The 24,450-nt window shown below is 47.7% G+C and overlaps 1 protein-coding gene across 1 annotated transcript in view; it reads right to left on the reverse strand.

The window, feature by feature from the left end:
• Positions 1-6,152, reverse strand: part of ATP6V1H (ATPase H+ transporting V1 subunit H) — a 128,083-nt gene extending 121,931 nt beyond the window's left edge. The window contains exons 1-2 of the mRNA XM_056521916.1: positions 6,000-6,152; positions 452-527 (exon numbers count right to left, since the gene is read on the reverse strand). The gene's annotated coding sequence lies outside the window, so the exon portion shown is untranslated. The remainder of the gene's footprint in view (positions 1-451; positions 528-5,999) is intronic.
• Between the last annotated feature and the right edge of the window lie 18,298 nt (positions 6,153-24,450).

A 24,450-nucleotide genomic window follows, 5' to 3' on the forward strand; every position in this document is an offset into this window, starting at 1 on the left:
ACAGTGCACGGGAAGGGGGCATGTTGACCATCACACGAAGCGGCGGCTGACACGCCCCCTCAATACAACTCTATGGCAGAGCCCAAGTGCTGCCTTCGGCAATCTCCGGCTCTGCCATAGAGTTGTATTGAGGGGGCGTGTCGGCCGCCAATTCGTGTGGAGGTCAACACGCACTATCTGCCCAGCGAGCCGGGGCCCCATACAGGAGATCGCGGTCGGACCCCCCACGATCTGAAACTTATCCCCTATCCTTAGGATAGGGGATACGTTTTTCACCACTGGACTAAACCTTTAACCATATATATCAGGACTGTAACCAAAGAACTAGGTAACTCCTTCCTTGTGTCCTTCACAACCTGAGGAGTCCTGTGATGGCACAACAAGATGCATGTTTTCTGTAAATATGTGTCTGCCCTGCCCCAGTTCGGTTCATTCCAGTCCCTTTTCTTACCTTTAACAAGTAACAAACAGGAGTCTCTGGATTGTGCAATGCTGGTGAGGGAGAACTTGGTAGAGATAAATGTGTCCTAAGAAAAAGAAAAAAAGAAGATTAGTGAAAGGCGGCATTGTACAGTGGGGAGGACGGCAAGCTTCATTAATAGACACAGTGCTCACATGCTTTATTACATCAGTCACATTTCCTTTGCTTCCAAAGGAGGAAGAACATGGGTGGGGGCTTCACTTCTGTTTTTTATAGTATAAGGCTGGGTTCACACCACGTTTTGTTAAATACGGCTCACGTATACGGTTGGGAGGAGGGGGGCGGGGCTTAATCGCGGCAGCCGTATTCGGGAACCGTATTTAATGCATGTCTATGAGCCGACCAGAGTGAACCGCAGCCTCCGGTCGGCTTCGTTTTCGTCCGTATGCGGTCTCCCGACCGCAGGCAAAAACGTGGTCGACCACGTTTTTGCCTGCGGTCGGGAAACCGCATACGCCCGAAAACGAAGCCGACCGGAGGCTGCGGTTCACTCCGGTCGGCTCAAAGACATACATTAAATACGGTTCCCGAATACGGCTGAGTGCGGGCGCCGCAATTAAGCCCCGCCCCCCCACCGTATACGTGAGCCGTATTTAGCAAAACGTGGTGTGAACCCAGCCTAAGAGAGGTGAACAGGGCCCAAAAATATTATCCCTAATCCACAGGATAACTGTTCTCAAAATTGGCGACGTCTCAGTGGTTGGACCCCTTGGATCAGTTAGTTGTTCCATATCCTGTGGATAAGTGATCACTTTGGATCATAGAATTAACCATTTTCAGTCATTTGTCATGCAGAATGGTTTGGCCAGGACATGTCAAATGTAAACAAGGCCAATTTGCCATTTTAAAGCCTCAGAATGACCGCGATTCTTTTCATAAATGATTATTTGGTCAAATATTGTTACAAATAATCGACTAATCTGATAAAAATAACCATAGAGGAAAATAGGATAATTTGTGAGTTAGAATAGGGAGGGAGGGGGGACTTGGCTGACTAACTAATTGACCAACCGATTAACCGATTATGGAAATAGTTGACGACTATTTTTAAATTGATTAGTTGCCGATTAATCGATTAGTTGATTCAGCCGTAGTGACAACTATGTGGAGAAGTATAATTACAGCCATAATGGTTGTCCCCCTATCTTTTCTGAGAGAGTTTTAGTAGAGATGAGCGAACTTACAGTAAATTCGATTCGTCACGAACTTCTCGGCTCGGCAGTTGATAACTTTTCCTGCATAAATTAGTTCAGCTTTCAGGTGCTCCGATGGACTGGAAAAGGTGGATACAGCCCTAGGAGACTCTTTCCTAGGAATGTATCCACCTTTTCCAGCCCACCGGAGCACCTGAAGGCTGAACTAATTTATGCAGGATAAGTCATCAACTGCCGAGCCGAGAAGTTCGTGACGAATCGAATTTACTGTAAGTTCGCTCATCTCTAAGTTTCAGTTACAATTTCTCACTCACAAGCCACTCTGTTGTGAAAGTTATGAACTGCTTTACAAGCACTGAACATGGGCCAAGGCCGCCATTTTCTTGTGACTTTTCTGCTTCACTTTAAAACATTGGTAGAAGTCTAGTATTACCAAACAGATGAAGAAATAATCCTAGAATTCAGCATAAACTAAGTCCCAGTCATGTCGCTCTATCGTGATAACTGAGGGCTCATTCTTATATGGTTGTGTTGGCCCCGTATCCAGTCCACCTGGAGTGAGTGGAGAATACAGAGCTTTTATTCTATCAAGGTGATCGCCCACATACTTGGCACTTTAGAGGGCACGTGCACATGGCATAAACGTTGCCCGTGTAAAGTGCAGCACTGAGGTTTTCTTCGAGCTGCTGTCAATGTGGGGGCTGTGGGAGGTATGGTGTCCTGAAACCCCTATTATACCTATTTTAATAGAAGCTTTAGATCGGGACTGTCCAAGAAGAAAGGACATGCCACCTCTTTTACTGCGCTGTTCACCATCTCCCATTGGAATCAAGGTTTTGCTTTTTGGGGAAACTGTGTGGTTTCTGACTGCGGTTAAAGTGTAAGTCCAATACTTCAATCTTGTGTATAGTTACCTAGGCAACCATATCACATTCTATGAAGTTCTGTGCACTGGTCACGTTCATTAGAAAAGAGCAAATGCATGGAACTTCACAGCTTGCTCAGGTTGCCTTGGCAACTGTATCGCCCAGTGTGCCTGTGTCTCCCCACGCTGGAGCTGAAGATCATAGAGGAGCGAAGTATTGGACATAATTGGTCACTGTCATTTAAAAAAAACTTTTAACGTGTCCTAGTGAAAAATTTTAGTCAGTGGGTCTGAGTGTTCAGTGTGTTCTCTCCTGGCTCCATGTCACGTGATGGAGACACACTTGCAATGTAAGTTTATAAAATGTGTCTCGATCATGTGACACAGAGCAGGAAGAGGAGCATGTGGCAGCGCAGACTTCTCCCAGACTTATTCTCCTGATCAGTGGGGGTCTGAACACTCAGACCCCTGCTAATCTAAACTTTTGACATGTCAAAAGTTTTTCTTTAAAAGGAGATCGCCAGGATAGAAAAACTTAGGATCATAAGCACAGAGGATAAGTGTCAGATCGCGGGGGGTCCGACCACTGGGACCCTCTCGTGGTCTCCCGTCCGGCACGCGGCTCATCTCCTAAATGGGACGTGTTGAACACCGCACAAAGCCATGGCCAACACGCCCCCTCAAAGCATCTCTATGGAAGGGCAGAGCGTTGCACTGGGCATCTCTGGCTCTGTTATAGAGCTGCATGGAGGAAGAGTGTCGGCTTCCTGCGGTGGTTGATGTGCCCCATTCAGGAGGAGAGCCAGGGTGCTGGACGGGTGATCACTCGGGGGGGGAGGGGATTGCCAAGTAGTTGCACCCCAACCACCGTGATCTGACACTTATGTCCTATGTTTAGGGTGGGGGGGGGGGGGGGGGTCGATACATTTTTCTATCCAGGAGCTCTCCTTTTATGTCTCTGTAAGCATATGCTTAGTCAACACACACCACAGAAAAAATAATAATCAGCCATGGATTCTTGTAAATATCTGCAGCAACTAAATCCACGAGTATCAAGGAGGTTTTGTTGCAGATTCCCTGTGAATTTCTCCTCCGCTACTTTGAAAGAAGCGAAAGCTGCAGTGAAATTCTGTGCCAAATTTCTCCTGCTCAAATCAGCTAAAGATTCCTAAAATGTTCATTTAGTTTAATTCCCAGTATGTGTCATGGGACGCCAGATACCACATCATATTGCACTTCCTCATAGACGGAAGGGTATCAGTCATTCTAGAAGGTTCTACTTCTCATTCACACTAGTTGGATCCTGCGTCCTCACTGTCATTGTATACGTAGGGAGATGTGTGTCTGTTTATCTACACATATATTTTGTATATAGCACTACTACTGTGAGTACTAATAAAGCTATGATAGGTTTGGACTGTGGTCACACAGGAGATTTTGTGTTTGCTCGCAGTTTTCAGGATGAAGCTGATTTTTAAAATTTTTTCTTTTTTCTTTCTTTAACCCCTTAAGGACTCAGCGTTTTTCCATTTTTGCAGTTTAATTTTTTCCTCATCACCTTCTAAAAATCATAACGCTTTCAATTTTGCAGAAAATAGGGATTGTCCAGGGCTGAACTTGCGGTTAAAAGCTTGTTCTTTATATAGAAAAATTCACAGAAGACACTTGACAGAGGATAACGTCTGACGCGTTTCACACAAAAGTGCTTAATCGTAGACTGCAATTTCAATTTTTGCACCTAAAAATCCATATTATGTATTATTTTTTGTGCCACCAATTCTACTTTGCAGTGACTTTAGTCATTTTACCATTTTATCTCTATGGAAGGGCAGAGCGTTGCACTGGGCATCTCTGGCTCTGTTATAGAGCTGCATGGAGGAAGAGTGTCGGCTTCCTGCGGTGGTTGACGTGCCCCATTCAGGAGGAGAGCCAGGGTGCTGGACGGGTGATCACTCGGGGGGGGAGGGGATTGCCAAGTAGTTGCACCCCAACCACCGTGATCTGACACTTATGTCCTATGTTTAGGGTGGGGGGGGGGGGGGTCGATACATTTTTCTATCCAGGAGCTCTCCTTTTATGTCTCTGTAAGCATATGCTTAGTCAACACACACCACAGAAAAAATAATAATCAGCCATGGATTCTTGTAAATATCTGCAGCAACTAAATCCACGAGTATCAAGGAGGTTTTGTTGCAGATTCCCTGTGAATTTCTCCTCCGCTACTTTGAAAGAAGCGAAAGCTGCAGTGAAATTCTGTGCCAAATTTCTCCTGCTCAAATCAGCTAAAGATTCCTAAAATGTTCATTTAGTTTAATTCCCAGTATGTGTCATGGGACGCCAGATACCACATCATATTGCACTTCCTCATAGACGGAAGGGTATCAGTCATTCTAGAAGGTTCTACTTCTCATTCACACTAGTTGGATCTACTGCAGGTTATTTCTACTGAACACCGGGAGGAAATCTGCAAAACAAATTCACGCAAGAACTGTGCGGCTTTCAATGAGGATTTCTCTGCAGAGAGCATGCATGCTGAGCATTGTAGTTCTGCAACAGCTTAGAGAGCTGGAACAAAACTACAACTCCCAGCAATGTGAACGCTTCAGGGACATGTTGGGAGTTATAGTTTTGCAACAGCTGGAGAGCCATAAATGAAGAACTCTGCCTTAGAGCTATGGCGACCAAATTGTGGACCGCCAGCTGTTGCAAAACTACAACTCCCAGCATGCCCGGACAGCCAACGGCTGTCCGGGCATGCTGGGAGTTGTAGTTTTGCAACAGCTGGAGGTTCCCAGTAAGGACTCCTTTGTCTTAGAGAAATGATTCATACAGTTTTCTAGCTTAGTGTTTTCCTAATGGGGTGCCTACAGCTTTTGCAAATCTACAGCTCCTTTGGCCTTTGACTGTCAATGCTTGCTGGGAGTTGTAGTTCTGCAACAGCTGGAGGTTCCCAGTAAGGACTTCTTTGTCTTAGAGAAATGATTCATACAGTTCTCTAGCTTAGTGTTTTCCTAATAGCGTGCCTACAGCTGTTGCAAATCTACAGCTCCTTTGACTGTCCATGCTTGCTGGGAGTTGTAGTTCTGCAACAGCTGGAGACGCACTGTTTGGAAAAGGCTGCATTGTAATAAAAAAAATAAAAAATAAAAAAAAACACAATTCACTGCCTCCCAGCTGATGGCTCCAGAGATGCACATAATACCAATTCGCCTATTAAACCTGGAGCATAAATACCGCACACAGTGTGAACAGTGACTTAATAACCCAAGCTGTGTGACACTTCATATACATTATATCAGTACCTGCTGTACACACAGCACTGCCTATGTTCTGTATAAATGAGCCCAGGCTACATGTCAGATGAAAGGGGCATTAAAGGCACAGGACTCCCAACAGCCAAGGCCACTGGGCCAGCACAGGCAGACGAGGCCGCACAGTCGCCATGACAGCTTCCCCTGCAGACAGCACATCCCCGATCTCACCCGTCCTCATCACTCACCTCCTCTACGGGCTCGGTACCGGAGCGGACAGATAGCGCAATCCTACACCGCTCCCCGTGACCTCTCTGCATAGACACACAGCTGACAAGTGCAACACGGTCATGTGACGGGAACTGGGTCAGGTGACTGGAGCCCGGAAGTTGGTAAAAGCGGAGCGGGGTCACGTGGTTCTCCAGCAGAAGGAGAGGGCGGGGGGAGGCGGTACTGTTATGTGTGTCCTGCGTCCTCACTGTCATTGTATACGTAGGGAGATGTGTGTATGTTTATCTACACATATATTTTGTGTATAGCACTACTACTGTGAGTACTAATAAAGCTATGATAGGTTTGGACTGTGGTCACACAGGAGATTTTGTGTTTTCTCGCAGTTTTCAGGATGAAGCTGATTTTTAAAATGTTTTCTTTTTTCTTTCTTTAACCCCTTAAGGACTCAGCGTTTTTCCATTTTTGCATTTTAATTTTTTCCTCATCACCTTCTAAAAATCATAACGCTTTCAATTTTGCAGAAAATAGGGATTGTCCAGCGCTGAACTTGCGGTTAAAAGCTTGTTCTTTATATAGAAAAATTCACAGAAGACACTTGACAGAGGATAACGTCTGACGCGTTTCACACAAAAGTGCTTAATCGTAGACTGCAATTTCAATTTTTGCACCTAAAAATCCATATTATGTATTATTTTTTGCGCCACCAATTCTACTTTGCAGTGACTTTAGTCATTTTACCAAAAAATCCACGGCGAAACTGGGAAAAAAAATCGTGCGACAAAATTGAAGAAAAAATTTCATTATGTAAATTTGGGGGGCCTCCGTTTCTACACAGTAAATTTTTCGGTAAAAATGACAACTTCTCTTTATTCTGTAGGTCCATACGGTTAAAATGATACCCTACTTATATAGGTTTGATTTTGTCGCACTTCTGGGAAAAATCATAACTTCATGCAGGAAAATTTATACGTTTAAAATTGTCATCTTCTGACCCCTATAACTTTATTTTTCCACATACAGGGCGGTATGAGGGCTCATTTTTTGCGCCGTGATCTGAAGTTTTTATCGGTATGATTTTTGTTTTGATCTGACTTTGTGATCACTTTTTATTCATTTTTAATGGTATAAAAAGTGACCAAAAATACGCTTTTTTGAAATTTGGAATTTTTTTGCGCGTACGCCATTGACCGTGCGGTTTAATTAATGATATATTTTTATAGTTCAGACATTTACGCACGCGGCGATACCACATATGTTTATTTTTATTTACACTGTTTTATTTTTTTAATGGGGAAAGTGGGGTGATTCAAACTTTTATTAGGGAAGGGGTTAAATGATCTTTATTAACACTTTTTTTTTATTTATTTTTTTCCAGTGTTATAGGTCCCATAGGGACCTATAACACTGCACACACTGATCTCTTACACAGATCACTGGCGTGTATTAACATGCTTGTGATCAATGTTATCGGCGCTTGACTGCTCCTGCCTGGATCTCAGGCACGGACCAGTCATTTGCCGATCGGACACCGAGGAGGCAGGTAAGGTCCCTCCCGGTGTCCTGTAAGCAGTTTGGGACACCGCAATTTCACCGCGGCGGTCCCGAACGGCCCGACTGGCAGCCGGGATAGTTTCACTTTCGGTTCAGACGCGGCGGTCAGCTTTGATCGCCGCGTCTGAAGGGTTAATACTGGGCACCACCGCGATCGGTGATGTCCTGTATTAGCCGCGGGTCCCAGCCACTGATGGTCGCTGGGACCGCCGTGATATGACGCGGGGTCACCGGGTGACCCCGTAGCATATCGCCGTGATCCCGCGCAGGAGCCGGCGCAGGACGTAAATATATGTCCTTCGTCGTTAAGGAGTTAATAGCCGTATATATTTAAGCTTTCCACCTACAGAACCGTAGTTGGCTTGTTTTTTGCGAGACGAATTGTACTTTGTAATGACACCTCTTACTTAACCACAAAATCTACAGCGAAGCCTAAAAAAAATGTCGTGGGGCCAGAACGATTTTGCAACTTTTGGGGGATCACGTTTCTACGGTTAAAATGACGCATGATCTTTATTCTGTAGGTCCATACAATTATAACGATACCCAATTTATATAGGTTTTGTTTTACTACTTTAACCTTTAGAGGACGGGCGTACAGGTAGACCATGGGCGCCTGGGACTTACCTATACACCCTGAGTCTTGCCGAGGCTAGGGCATGAGTGCAGGAGCTGTGCTCGCATCACAGACCCCGGGACCGGCTGTTATAAATATATAAATAAACCAACATATTTGGTATGGCCACGCACGGAAATGTCCGATCTATTATGTTCACTGAACAGTGAACGGAGTAAACGTAAAAAAAATACCACAGTCCATAATTGCTGATTTGTGGTCACATTACATCCCATAAAAAAAACAATAATTAATAATGAAGTTATCAAAAAGTGACATATAGGCAAAAATGATACCGATGAAAACTACAGATCACGGTGCATAAAATGAGCCCTCATACAGCCACATAAAAAGTTATAGGGGTCAGGATAGGACAATTTTAAACATACTAATTTTGTTTTTTCAAAAGTAAAAAAGCATGAAAAGATGGGTATCTTCTAGTCGTATTGACCCACAAAGTAAAGTTCACATCAGTTTTACCATTAAGTGCACCACGTAAAAACAAAACCCCCAAAAGTTGCAAAATTGCAAGTTTCTTATCAATTTCCCACTATAAATAAAAATTTTTTGGTTGAGCTGTAGATTGTATGGTAAAATAAAAGGTGTCATTACAAAGAAAACAATTGGTGGTGCAAAAATCAAGCCCTCATATGGGTCTGAACTTGGTGTCCTTCAAGGGTTAAAAAAAATTATGTCCACTACTGACCCATCTGACACTTTTATTTTTCCGTATACAGAGCAGGGTTAGGGCTAATTATTATTATTATTTATTTTTTTTTGTTTTGATGGGACTTTTTGATCACTTTTTATTCATTTTTTTTCTGGTATATGAAGTGAACAAAAATCAGAAATTCTGGATTTTGGTATTTCTGTGACTTTTTGTTATGTTCAAGCCATCTGCCATGCGGTGTAATTAATGTTACATTTTAACCTTGGGGACGGAGTCCATTATGACCCTAAGGACGGGAGCATTTTTTGCAAATCTGACCACTGTCACTTTAAAGGGGTTCTCCGGTGCTTACACATCTTATCTCCTATCCAAAGGATAGGGGATAAGATGCCTGATCGCGGGAGTCCAGCTGGGGATGCCCGTGATCATGCACGCGGCACCCCGTTTGTAATCAGTCCCGGAGCGTGTTCGCTCCGGGTATGATTATGGGCGACTACAGGGTCGGCGGCGTGTGACGTCACGCCTCTGCCCCCGTGTGACGTCAAGCTCCGCCCCTCAATGCAAGTCTACGGGAGGGGGCGTGATAGCTATCACGCCCCCTCCCGTCGGCTTGCATTGAGGGGCGGAGCGTGACGTCACACGGGGGCAAAGGCGTGATGTCAAACGCCACCGGCCCTGTAGTACAGGAAATAGTACAGGAAAAAGCAGATTGGGCGAGTGTTCCACCTGAAAACCGGCCAATGAAGAGAACCCAAGGTGAGAGGCAAGGTAACCAAAAACTCACCGGAGTCCAGCTGAAATGGCATAAACAAGGAATTTTGCTCGGATAAGAGGTGGAACAGTCACCCCGTCAAAATACACATACCCAATGTAGCACGTCAGACCCCAACCTTGTTTTGCCGTGAAGGCTTCCTCAGGGAGGAAGCCTTCATGGCGAAACGACGTTGGGGTCTGACGTGCTACATTGGGTGTGTGTATTGTGACAGGGTGACTATTCCACCTCTTATCTGGGCAAAATTACATTGGGTGTTGGCCATATAGATTGCACCAGTCACTTTAACCAATATATTTATGCACATCCCCTGCCTCTACATACCAGGTTTATGTAACAGTCAGTGTATTTTTTTCTCTTCTGCTTTGCTGCTGTCTCATTTTAATTGCTTTTACCTACATATGTTCAATAAAGTATCAATTATTTTTCATCAAATTCTCTTTGTTCTGGTGTGTTTTTGGGTATGACTAGTTGTTTATTGGTACACCAGTGTGTTACCTAGTATCTTATAGTGCCCTGTATGGTTTGGATTATATCAGAAGAAATGGGGTTACAAATTTTGATGGGCTTTTTTCCTATTTTCCCTTGTGAAAATGAAAAATTTAGGGTAACACCAGCATTTTAGTGAAAAAAAATTAATTTTTCATTTTCCCAGGCAAATGTTATGAAAATTCGTCAAACACCTGTGGGGTGTTAAGGCTCCCTATACCCCTTGTCACGTTCCGTGCTGGGTGTAGTTTCCAAAATGAGGTAACATGTCAGTATTTATGTTTTTGCGTTTATGTCAGAACCGCTGTAAAATCAGCCCTGTGCAAATCACCAATTTAGGCCTCAAATGTACCCGGTGTGCTCTCACTCCTGAGCCTTGTTGTGCGCCCGCAGAGCATTTTACGCCCACATATGGGGTATTTCCGTACTCAGGAGAAATTGTGTTACAAATTTTGGGGGGCTTTTTTTACTTTTACTGCTAGTGAAAATAAAAAGTATGGGGCAACACCAGCATGTTAGTGTAAAATTTTTCGTTTTTTTACACTAACAGGCTGGTGTAGCCCCCAATTGTTCCTTTTCATAAGGGGTAAAAGGAGAAAAAGACCCCCAAAATTTGTAGTTCAATTTCTCCCGAGTACAGAAATACCCCATATGTGGCCCTAAACTGTTTCCTTGAAATACGACAGGGCTCCGAAGTGAGAGAGCGCCATGCACATTTGAGAACTAAATTAGGGATTACAGAGGGGTATTCTACGCCAGTGATTCCCAAATAGGGTGCCTCCAGTTGTTGCTAAACTCCCAGCATGCCTGGACAGTGAGTGGCTGTCCAGAAATGCTGGGAGTTGTTGTTTTGCAACAGCTGGAGGCTCCGTTTTGGAAACACTGCCATACAATACGTTTTTCATTTTTATTGGGGGGGACAGTGTAAGGGGGTGTTTATGTAGTGTTTACCCATTATTTTGTGTTAGTGTAGTGTAGTGTTTTTAGGGTACATTCGCACTGGCGTGTTATGGTAAGTTTCCCGCTAGGAGTTTGCGCTGCGGAGAAAAATTTGCCGCAGCCCAAAGTTGAAGCAGGAAACTTACTGTAAACCTGCCTGTGTGAATGTACCCTGTACATTCACATGGGGGGGGGCAAACCTCCAGCTGTTTCAAAACTACAACTCCCAGCATGTACTTACAGACCGTGCATGCTGGGAGTTGTACTTTTGCAACAGCTGGAGGCACACTGGTTGGAAAATCTTCAGTTAGGTTCTGTTACCTAACTCAGTATTTTCCAACCAGTGTGCCTCCAGCTGTTGCAAAACTACAACTCCCAGCATGTACTGATCGCCGAAGGGCATCCTGGGAGATGTAGTTATGCAACAGCTGGTGGTACGCAACTACAACTCCCAGCATGTTTGGGCATACTGGGATTTGCAGTTTTGCAACATCTGGAGGGCTACAGTTTTTAGACCACTGCACAGTGATTGCCAAACTGTGGCCCTCCAGATGTTGCAAAACTACAAATCCCAGGATGCCCAGACAGCAAACAGCTGTTTGGGCATGCTAGGAGTTGTAGTTTTGCAAGATCTGGAGGGATACAGTTTAGAGACCACTGTATAGTGGTCTCAAACTGTAGCCCTCCAGCTGATGCAGAACTACATATTCCAGCATGCCCAAACAGCTGTCTGGGCATGCTGGGAGTTGTAGTTTTACAACATCTGGAGGGCTACAGGTTAGAGACCACTGTATAGTGGTCTCAGACTGTAGCCCTCCAGATGTTGCTAGGCAACTTACCGGCTTCCGTAGGATCCAGGGAGCCGTCCTCGTCTGCCGCACGACATCGCCACCCGCCGATCACCGTCGCCTGCTACCTCCGGATGGGTAAGTGGATCTTCGGCGCCTGGTCCCCTTCGGTTTCCCCGTTCTGCCCCGCCTATTGTGGGGTGGCAGGACGAGGAAAACGAAAGTTAACCCCCCGCCCGATCTGCTATTGGTCGTCGCTTGTGACGACCAATTGTAGGGGTGGCACCCCTGCCACCTTACTCCTATCCCTTCAGGGGGATCGTAGGTGTCTTAGACCACCGCGATCCCCCTAATATTCCGGGTCACCAGAGATCCCGTATGACCGGGAATCGGCGCAAATTTGCGCCGATCGCCGACATGGGGGGCATTTGCGCGGGGTGCCTGCTGATCGATATCCCCGCCCGGCATGCGGCGGGGACCGAAATTCCCACGGGCGTATGGATACGCCCTTCGTCCTTAAGTACCAGGACGTAAGGGCGTATGCATACGCCCTTCGCCCCCAACAGGTTAATAGTTAGAACATTTACGCACGTAGTAATACCAAATATTATTAAAGTGAAGCTATCATTAACTAAACTTTCCCTAATCCCCCTCCCCATCTGTCCCTGACACTAACCACCTCTATCCCTGTATTATTTTTTTATTGAAATCCCCGTTAAAATACCTTTTAGGGGGCGTGGCCTGACGCGCTGGCGACCGGCAGCATCTAGCGTGAGCTCCCGCCAGGGCCGACGAAAAAAAGGGCTATAATACTGCCGATGGGAGGCAGACAAAGGCGCAAACACAAGAGGACACCTCACCCGCAAGTGCCGGTCCCTGCTCCTCTCATTTCCTCCTTCTTCAAGCCGCGGTCTGCAGCGGAGGCGCCGGAGACCCGAACGAGGCCTACGTCTCCTCACACAGCCTCACACCTGTCAGTCCCGCGGGCGCCTCTGCCTGAGAGAGAGCGCTGCGCCACGGCAGCGGGATCCTCACTGCTCCCCAGTGACTCATCGGAGGCTCCGTTGACCGGCCCCAAACAGAAGAGGAGCGAAGTAAGTGCTCGGCCCCCTGACCTAGGTCCCGATCTCCACACGGTGCCCGCACACGCATCGGAGCTCTCCCTACTAAAGATGGCGGCATCCTCTCCCTCTCAGGGACCTGTCCCCTCCCTGCATGGGGCACCTGTGCCAACCACTGCCACCAATGCCCAAGCTCTCCTGCAGTTAACCCCTACTCTGCCTGCAATACTCCCACACCCAACTGTCAACCCCTCGGCTGCTGCTGGAGCACTCCCTCCTCCTCACCGCCCTCACCCTGTTGCTCACCCCTCTGTGCTGCCTGAAATACTGGACCAGTCTCTGGTTCCCTCAGCTGCCTGTGACTCCCCACTCCTTGTATCTGCATCTCCTACGACTGTCCCCTCTCACCATATGGACTCTGACTCACCCCACTCTGATAATGAGTCCCTACACACTAATGGCGATGTGCCTGATTACTGGGGAGACAGCCCCCTGCGAAGAAGAAGTTGTTTAAAACACCATCAAAACAGCGCTCTCAGCAAAAACTCCACGCTGACAACTCCTCCTCTGATGACTCGAGACGGTCCCCTAGGGATAGGGGCCCACAGCCGCAACCACCCAAACCTGATAAGAGACTCTCTGATGGACCGACTGCGGCGCCTACACCGCGCCTCTTGCCTGCACCAGTACTTCCAAGCCCAGAGGCAGCTGCTGATACCCTCAAAATCATCCTGAGCTGCAGGCCTTACTGGCCCTGCTGCCCACCAAAATGGACATGCTATCCTTAGCAGCTGACATGAAAAAGACGTGGCGCCAGGACTTGGCTCCGGTCAAACATGAGGTGACCCAACTATCCACCCGGGTATCGGAGCTCGAGACTTTCCGCGCCTCCATCTCTGCAGAAGTCCACACTCTGAGAACCGCTACAACATCCCTCTTGCGCCAACAATCCCAAATTGTGGACCAAGTCGATGATATGGACAATCGCAACAGGCGCAATAATATTCGCCTTAAAGGCTTACCAGAGTCTGTGGGTCCGCAAGACCTGGCGCGCACCCTGCAGACCATCTTTAACGACATTCTGCACAGACCCACTGATACCCCGCTGGAGTTGGATAGGGCACATAGAGCCCTCAAAGCTAAGAGTCCTGACCCCTCTAAACCCAGGGACGTAATTTGCAGGGTCCACCATTATCTTTTGAAGGAAGACATCATGCGTAAAGCACGTGCCCTAAAGGCCTTAACGTTCCAGGGGACTGAACTGCATATTTTCCCGGACCTCTCTCTACGTACCCTCTGCCTTAGGGCGACACTAAAACCCCTCCTGACAATACTCCAGAACGCCAAGATTCTATACAGGTGGGGATATCCTTTCTCCCTTACGGCTAGACATGGCACCACAGTGGGCTCTCTGCGGAGACCCGAAGACCTTCCGGAATTCTTGGCTACCTTCAAGCTGCCTCCAGTGGACTTGCCTGATTGGGAACAGCTCTACTCCCCGACTACTCTGTCAGCGAGACGCCCGGTGGACATCCGCCACTCTACAAGGAGACCCAGAGATGATGCCCCTGACAACATGCCACGGAGATACGGCCACAAGACCTGATCTGCTCCACCCAAGACCGCTGTTGTGGTGTCTGGCTGATTTTGTTTCTATTTGCTGTCCTACTGCTCACCATGCTAGACGGTCTCCCTGTAGACAGCCTCTGTCTGCCTTATTGCTCCTGGTCGGGGCTCTCGCTGAACCCTAGGACTGGGATTTGACCTCCCCATAGAGTTCCCCCCTTAGTCTTCCTTCCCTTTCCCTCTCCTCTCCTACACTGCCTATACCCTGGAGACCCCACACCCCGCTGCCTCTGTCCTCGTTTCCTTGATTGTTTGACTTGTTGATTTTAGTTTTCTGCCTCCCACACTGTATTGACCCATATGGTCTCTAACCGATTTTGTCCATCCTTGCCCTTGTTGGTTTTCCGCTTCTCCCCCGCCCTATGGTGGGGGGAATCCCTTCCTGCACCAACTGGCCCTAGGCCCTAGCGCTACGAATTTTCTGACCTAGTTGATTGCTGGTGCTTCTACCTCGCTACCCCATTAGTCGAGCACTCAGACTGGCTCTGTTAGTGCTTTCTACGGCCCTTATGGCCCCTCTTCTTAGCCCCTCTGCACTTGTTCCCTTACGAGTGCTGTTTACTTTATGTTTTCTACTTCTAATCTTCCCCTCTCTACTTCTCTTGTTTCTTTGTAGGTGGTGCACTTGTAGCCTTCAACGCTGTGTTTGGTGGTGTGTGCGGATTGGACCCCGGGCCATTGGTGAGTTCCTTATGCTTTGCTATTCTACCCATGGCAGCTGACATTACCGTAGTTTCACTCAATGTAAAATGGTTTAACACACCTGAGAAGAGATCCCAAGTACTATACTCCTTTCACAAGTCCAGAGCCCACATTCTGGCGCTCCAGGAAACCCATTTTAAAGACTTCCATATACCAGCCTTACCCACAAGATACTACTCGTCCTGGGTACACAGCACCAACCCCGAGGCCAGGACCAAGGGAGTCTCCCTAGCTTTTCATAGGTCCCTCCCTGTCCAGATATTGAGCTCCATCTCTGACCCTGCAGCTAGATATGTGTTTGTCAATTGTGAAATCTCGGGCCAGGCCTTCACTGTAGCGTCCATATATGCACCTAACCACGCCCAAGTACCCTTCCTCACTAGTGTTCTGAATAGACTCACCGCCTTTGCGTCTGGACAAATTATACTTTGTGGAGATTTTAATCTCCCCATCTCTCCGCTGCTCGATACGTCCACCGGCCACTCCACTCTATCCTTTCGAAAACTGCGAGCCCTCCGTGCCAAACTCCACGGGTTGCAGCTAAGTGATACATGGCGAGCCTTACATCCTGGCGGACGTGATTATACCTTCTACTCCCATCCCCGCAAATCCTATAGCAGGATAGATTACATTTTCTGCCCTCACCATCTCTTACCCTCCCTCACCCACTCCTCCATCGGCACCACCACCCTGTCAGACCATGCCCCGGTCTTTATGTCCTTCGCCCTTCCCTCCTTCCCCAAACCCCATGCCACCTGGAAGCTGAATGAAACCCTCCTGATAGATCCACTGTGCTTTACGGACCTCCAGGTTGCGGTTGCAAACTTCCAATCTGACCATTGCTCTGATGACTCCTCCCCCCTGATTAAATGGGAGGCTCTGAAGTGCGTCCTCCGAGGCATTCTAATCCGGCATGGGGCGAGGTTGAAGAGGGAAAAATCGGCAAAACTGACCTCCCTTCACGCTGATCTCCGCACCCTAGAATTGCAGCACAAAAGATCCCAACATGAGCATACACTGCGTGATATCCTACGCATTTGACAGGAGCTGCTGTCCCTGTTGAATGAGAAACATCGCTACTATAAACAGCTCACTGGCAGAACCTTCTATGAGTGGGGGAACAAATCGGGCAGACTTCTGGCCAGAGCACTACGAGAGAAGAGGTCATCCCTGTTTGTTCCTGTTATTCATAAGCCTGACAACTCTCTTTCACATCTCACGCCAGAAATTCTCGATGCGTTCCGACAATACTACTCCGCACTATACCACTTACCGGCTCCATGTTCGACACGCTCACCTTCATCTGCCCTGTCATCCCTGGCCTCTTACCTCAACGCTACAGCCCTCCCGACCCTTTCACCTGATAGTATCTCTATGCTTGAGCAGCAATTCTCTTTGGAGGAGCTTAGCGTAGCTGTGAAATCTCTGCCTGCAGGTAAGAGCCCTGGCCCTGATGGCTTTTCGGCCAAGTTCTACAGGCTCCTCCTTACAGAATTGACCCAACCACTTCTCTCGGCCTTTAATGCTATCTCTGAGACCTCACCCCCCCCCCACTTCTTTTTACGGGCTTTTATAACGGTGATCCCCAAAGAGGGGAAAGATCCATTGCTGTGCCAGAGTTACAGACCGATCTCCCTCCTCAACACGGACACAAAACTTTTTGCCAAGTTGATTTCAAACAGGCTGGCTCCTCTTATGCCCGGTCTGATACATATCGACCAGGTCGGCTTTGTCCGCGGCCGAGAGGCCAGAGATAACAACCTGAGGACTTTCTCTGTCATCCATCATGCTCAAAGGACTAAGACCCCTCTTTTCTTGCTGTCGTTGGATGCAGAGAAGGCCTTCGACCGTGTTGATTGGGGTTTTCTAAGGGCAACTCTATCACAAATTGGATTAGGTCCACTAATGGCGACCCGCATCATGTCACTTTACTCAGACCCGCAAGCTCAGGTTAGGATAAACGGCCAGCTATCCCTCCCCTTTGGCATCTGCAATGGCACGAGGCAAGGCTGCCCTCTCTCCCCTTTGCTTTTCGTGCTATGCATGGAACACCTTCTTAATGCGATCCGTAGCAATCCGAATATCCAGGGCCTGAGAGTTGCCTCGGGTCATCACAAATGCTCGGCTTTTGCGGACGACCTGTTGCTTTTCTTGACCTCTCCCCTTACTTCCCTCCCATCCTTACTCTCTACCATTAACACCTTTGCCAAGTACTCCAACTATAAACTTAATGCCGCCAAAAGCGAGGCACTTAATGTTTCCCTCCCCATGCCCTTAATTAGGCAACTGAAAGACAACTTCCCCTTTAAATGGTGTAGAGACTCCCTTAAATACTTAGGTGTCCAAGTACCCAGTAAGTTGACTGACGCTTTCCGCGTTAACTACCCTCCTCTACTCCACGCCATCAAAGTAGACCTGACTAAATGGGAGAGGAAGGACTTCTCCTGGCTGGGTCGTATCAATGTAATCAAAATGAATATCTTGCCCCGACTTCTTTACCTCTTCTCCAGCCTCCCCGCTATCCCTCCCAAATTATTTTTTAAAGACCTGTCGACCCTGCTATCGAAATTCATCTGGGCCGGTGGGCGCCCTCGAGTAGCGAAGACTATTCTCTCCAGACGCAAACTGGACGGTGGACTGGGTTCCCCGGACTGCCTCTTTTACTTCCTGGCGGCCGTGTTGACCAGAGTGCTGGACTGTCATCATGACCCGGTTACTAAGCAATGGGCACTTTTGGAAGCCCATACGGCACGCTTACACCCTAAGACACTGCTATGGCTACCCAGGTCACAATTGACAAATGCTGTCCTATCTGAGCTACCGCCAGTCACGTCCTCTATTGCCAGAACACACCGCACCCTCCTGCCGGACTCCCTCTTACATAGGTCAGATGGCCCCTTGTCCCCTGTGTTCGGAAACCAGATATTTCCACCAGCATTTGACTCACCTAAGTTACTGTGTTACCCTAGAGCGGTGGGTGCCTCCTTCTCGCACTTCTTGACCCCCTCGGGCTTGAAGTTGTTATCTGACATACTCCCTGATTGCCTGCCCTCGCCCCTTGTTAGCTATCAGTATACACAGTTAAGTCATTTTTACATTACTAGAGGGGCGCGTCTTAACCTCTACCGTCCACTGTCCTCGTTTGAGAGATTATGCACCTCTGGCTCTGCTTCGGCTCGGCCGATTAGCACCTTATACGCTCTCCTCATAGATACACTTCGTGATGACCCTCTCCCCTTCCGTATGGGTTGGGAGAGAGAGTTGAACTGTGCACTCTCGGACGAGGAGTGGGGACAGGCGATCTCTTCTTGCCATAAGACTTCTATCTCCACTAAAGCACAGGTGACCTGTTACAAGGTGTTGACAAGGTGGTATAGAGTGCCTACCCTCCTGTCCCGTATCTACCCCGGAGTGCCTGATCACTGCTGGAGGTGCGGTGGGCGGGGTGGTAACATGTCCCATGTCTGGTTCCACTGCCCATTGCTTCTTCCCTTTTGGGACCAAGTGATAAACCTGATCTACCGGCTGACTGAAGTTTGCCTTCCCCCTGACCCTGTTCCCCTTCTCCTTTCAGTCCTCCCTCCATCGGTGCCGAGGAGTACCTCTCGATTGATAAGATTCATGTTGCTGGCTGCTAAATCGGTGATACCTAGAATGTGGAAGTCCACCTCCCCCCCCCACCTTCTCAGACTGGCTGCAGGAGTTGTCTACTATCCACAGAATGGAGGAACTTCTGGCCGACTCCTCCAGGCAGCTGACCAAATACCACCAGATATGGCATCCTTGGACCTCCTTTGTGTCCTCCCCCGAATATAGATCGCTCCACACATAGACTGGCCCCCACTTGGTGTCCATATCTCTTCTCGGGTGTGTGACCCGCCTAGTTATGTCAAGCTGCTGGACGGTCGGGGCCTGGTCCGTGCACGCGATCACCTGAGGTATGCACCCCCCTTGCATCTACACCCTTACTTCAGCATCCTTCTCTGTTCTCTTTCCCTCTTCCTTTTCCCTCCTTTATCCTTCTCCCTTTCTCCCTTGTATGTCGATTTGATTTACCAAGTGCGCCTACGTAACATGTCAACTTATCTAGTTGCCGGTTGCGACATGAAACGAGACTATCTCGTGACTCATATAGACGACAACTGTCGACCGTGAGTTTCCACATGTATTCTTACACATGCATTGATGTTATATTTCACATTTGTGGAAGTGTTGCAACTTGCCTATTCTGTTTGCATATCTGTAGGCTGTTCTGCAATCTACTTTTTGCTGTAATGTTACTATTATTGTTAATACCAATAAAAACCTTTAATACAAAAAAAAAAAAAAAAAAAACCTTTTAATGCCATCTTCGGTAGCTCAGTGTTGAGCTCTCTTCGGAGGGCAGGAAGTGGGCGTGACCCAGCAGGCGCTACGTCATCTGAAGCCTGGCCTGGGCTTGTTTCTGCCCGTCTTCCTGTATGCTGCGCTCCCTCTTGGGAGCGGGCATACAGGTGTAGTACGGGGCAGGGACGGCAGCCTCTCAGTCCCCTCCTCTCTGTTTGGCTATACACGTGCCATACAGAGAGGAGGAACGTCGGAGGACTGAGCTGCCGTGCCCTGCAAATAAATTCCGTCTGCCCGTCTCCTCTCTCGTCTGTCTCTCTCTCTAGTATCAGAGATAGACTGCAGCTCACGCGCTGGAGTGAGGAGAGGGATATGCAGGGGGCGAGGATATCCAAATTTTGTGCGCGCGCATGAGCGCTGTGCTCACTCTCTGCCTGTTTCATATACAGGTAGAGAGCGAGCTGTTTAATTAACATATATTAGAAAGATATTTATTTTTGCATAATCTTTTTCATAAAAAATACAGTTTAATGAGAGTATCCATTTAAATAGTTTACAATATTTTATTCAAAAAAATTGGAAAAATTGGGATTTTTAGTCTCCATAGGGGACAATTACATGCAATCTTTATGGGGGAGATTTATCAAGGGATTTAGAGCTCTTTTTTTGCTTACGAAAGTCGCACAAAAAGTTGCATGTGCGCCTAAGCAATTTTTTGTGCAACTTTTAGCTGTAAGCAAAAAATCACGAAAGAGCCTACCAAATCAAATTTCAGTTTTCACTTTGCAGTGGTCAGGGATTTGTCAAGAGTGAAAATCGCACAAAAAGTCACAACCGCCTCCAAAGCAGCGTAAATGTAAGCCTGCCCGGACCTGGCTTACAAAACGACTTTGGAGAGCAGAATTTTATATTTCCCACTGGAAGCTGAGATCACGGCTCCGACGGAAATATGAAATCACAGCTGCATAAAGGAGCCCGGGCTCCGGCCGCTGCTCATCTCCCTCCGGCCACCGCTCATCTCACCCCCGCCGCCGCTCATCTCCTCCCGACCTCCTTACATCTCACCCCTGCCACCGCTCATCTCCCCCCCCCCCACCACCACCGCTCATCTCCCCCTGCCGCTGCTCTTTTTGCCCCAGTGCATCTTGCACCGCAAGACTGCAACTCCCAGCATGCCCTTACAGTGAGGACATGCTGGGAGTTGTGGCGGGTGGTTGATGCAGGCCGGTGGCCGGGGCAGCAGAGCTGGCCGGCACCCAGAAATATGAAAATACACTGTAATTTCATATTTCCAGGGTGGTGCCATGATTGGCCGATTGGTCTCGGCCAATCACGGCACCACCCAGGAAATATGAAACTACAGTGTAGGTTCATATTTCTGGGAGCCCTCTGCTGCCCCGGCCACCGGCCTGCATCAACCACACGCCCAAGAGTTGCAACTACAACTCCCAGCATGTCCTCACTGTAAGGGCATGCTGGGAGTTGTAGACTTGCAACAGCTAGGGGGCTGGTGGTAGATGCGGCTGGCATTTTAACACCAGGGTGCCTCCAGCTTTTTCTAAACTACATCTCCCATCATGGACGTTATAGTTTAGAAATGGGGTGTCTCCAGCTGTTGCTAAACTACAACTCCCATCATGGCAGTTGTAATTTAGAAAAGGGGTGCCTCCAGCTGTTGCTAACCTACAACTCCCATCATGGTAGTTGTAGTTTAGCAACAGCTGGAGTCTCACTGTTCCTAAACTAAATTGCTAGTTTAAGGCTGTCTGGAAATTATGGGGGTTGTAGTTTAGCAAAAACTGGAGGCTCCCTGTCTGGAAACACTGCTTTATGGGTGTTTTTTAAATATTAACCCCTTCCCGACCTATGACATACCTGTACGTCATGGGTGGCAAGGTGTTCCCGACCCATGACATACAGGTACGTCATGAACATTTTTGCCACTACTCGCGGCATCCCGCAGCGCCCGGTAATATGGTGGCTATCACTGATAGCCAGCCATCTTACCATGCGACCACGGGGGGTTTCATCCCCCCCCCCCCCCCCCCCCAGCGATCGCTGCTATCAGCTGGTCAAATCTGACTAGCTGATAGCAGCGTTTCGCTATGAGAATACTTAGCAGCGCGGTGTGTGAGTCCCGATCACGGGGATCAGGACACACACCGCTCTGCTAAGTGTCCCTGACCCGTCCCCCGGCGTCACTTACCCGTCCGAGCGGTGTCCCGAGCGGTCCCGGCGGTCCCGGCGTCCTCCAGGCGGTCCCGGGAGCGCTGCGTCCCGGAGGTGGGTTTCCGGCAGCAGTGCGGCATCTTCATTGGCAGCAGTGAGATCGCCGTAAAGCGATCTCACTGCTGCCTCTGGGAGTTTCAAAACTGCAACTCCCAGCATGCCCAGACAGCCTTTGGCTTTCTGGGCATGCTGGGAGTTGTAGTTTTGCAACATCTGGAGGTCCTCAGTTTGGAGACCACTGTATAATGGTCTCCAATCTGTGCTCTTCCAGATGTTGCAAAACTACAAATCTCAGCATGCTCAGTCTGTCCAGGCATGCTGGGAGTTGTAGTTCTCTAACATCTGGAAGAGCACAGATTGGAGACCATTATACAGTGGTCTCCAAACCGTGGACCTCCAGATGTTGCAAAACTACAACTCCCAGCATGCCCAGACTGCCCAAGCATGCTGGAAGTTGTAGTTCGGCAACATATGATCCTTCAGATATTGCCGAACTACAACTTCCCGCATGCCTGGGCAGTCTGGGCATGCTGGGAGTTGTAGTTTTGCAACAACTGGAGGCACACTAGTTGGGAAACCTTGTCCGTTTCCTACCTCAGTGCCTCCAGCTGTTGCAATTGTTGCAAAACTATAACTCCCAGCATGCACTGACAGACCATGCATGCTGGGAGTTGTAGTTTTGCAACAGCTGGAGGCACACTGGTTTGGAAACACTAAGTTTGGTTTCAAAACACTTGAAAGTTTATTACTTAACTTAGTGTTTCCAAATCAGTGTGCCTCCAGCTGTTGCAAAACTACAACTCCCAGCATGCACGGACAGGCAAAGGGCATGCTCGGAGTTTGCAACAGCTGGATGTTTGCCCCCTCCCCCCAATGTGAATGTACAGGGTACACTCACATGGGCGGAGGTTTACAGTGAGTGCTGCAAGTTTGAGATGGCGCAAATTTTGCGCTGCAGCCCAAACTTCCAGCGGCAAACTTGCTGTGAACCTCTGCCCATGTGACTGTACCCTAAAAACACTACACTACACTAACACTAACCTAAAATAAAAAGTAAAAAACACTACATATACACATACCCCTACACAGCCCCCCCCCCCCAAAAAAAAAAATGAAAAACGTCTGGTACGCTACTGTTTCCAAAACGGAGCCTCCAGCTGTTGCAAAATAATAACTCCCAGTATTGCCGGACAGCCATTGACTGTCCAGGCATGCTGGGAGTTTTGCAACAGCTGGATGCACCCTGTTTGCGATTCATTGGCATAGAATACCCCTATGTCCACCCCTATGCAAATCTCTAATTCAGGCCTCAAATGCGCATGGCGCTCTCTCACTTTGGAGCCCTGTCGTATTTCAGGGCAACAGTTTTGGGACACATATGGGGTATCGCCGTACTCGGGAAAAATTGCCTTACAAATTTTGGGGGGCTTTTTCTTCTTTAACCCCTTATGAAAAGGTGAAGTTGGGGTCTACACCAGCATGTTAGTGTAAAAAAATAATTTTTTTACACTGACATGCTGGTGTTGCCCTATACTTTTCATTTTCACAAGAGGTAAAAGGGAAAAAAGACCCTCTAAATTTGTAATGCAATTTCTCCCAAGTACGGAGATACCCCATATGTGGGCGCAAAGTGCTCTGGGGGCGCACAACAAGGCCCAGAAGGGAGAGTGCACCATGTACATTTGAGGCGATTTGCACAGGGGTGGCTGATTGTTACAGCAGTTCTGACAAACGCAAAACAATAAATATCCATATGTGACCCCATTTTGGAAACTACACCCCTCACGGAATGTAATAAGGGGTGCAGTGAGAATTTACACCCCACTAGTGTATGACAGATTTTTGGAACAGTGGTCTGTGAAAATGAAAAATAAAATTTTTGATTTGCACAGCCCACTGTTCCAAAGATCTGTCAAACGCCAGTGGGGTGTAAATGCTCACTGCACCCCTTATTAAATTCCATGAGGGGTATAGTTTCCAAAATGGGGTCACATGTGGGGGGGGGTCCACTGTTCTGGCACCATAAGGGCTTCCTAAATGGGACATGCCCCCCAAAACCCTTTCAGAAAAACTCACTCTCCAAAATCCCATTGTCGCTCCTTCGGTTCTGAGCCCTCTACTGCGCCCGCCGAACACTTTACATACGCATATGAGGTATTTCCTTACTCGAGAGAAATTGGGTTACAAATTTTAGGGTGATTTCTTTCCTTTTACCCCTTGTAAAAATTCAAAAATTGGGTCTACAAGAAAATGCGAGTGTAAAAAATGAAGATTTAGAATTTTCTCCTTCACTTTGCTGCTATTCCTGTGAAACACCTAAAGGGTTAAAACACTTACTGAATGTCATTTTGAATACTTTGGGGGGTGCAGTTTTTATAATGGGGTCTTTTATGGGGTATTTCTAATATGAAGACCCTTAAAATCCACTTCCAACCTGAACTGGGCCCTGAAAAATTACGATTTTGAAAATCTTGAGAAAAATTGGAAAATTGCTGCGGAACTTTGAAGCCCTCTGGTGTCTTCCAAAAGTAAAAACTTGTCAATTTTTTTATGCAAACACAAAGTAGACATATTGTATATGGGAATCAATATGTAATTTATTTGGAATATCCATTTTCCTTTCAAGCAGAGATTTTCAAAGTTAGAAAAATGCTAAATTTTCTAAATTTTCATGAAATTTTTAGATTTTTTACCAA

This window comes from Hyla sarda, chromosome 5 (assembly GCF_029499605.1).
Source record: "Hyla sarda isolate aHylSar1 chromosome 5, aHylSar1.hap1, whole genome shotgun sequence".
In the NCBI taxonomy this organism is placed as follows: Eukaryota; Metazoa; Chordata; class Amphibia; order Anura; family Hylidae; genus Hyla; species Hyla sarda.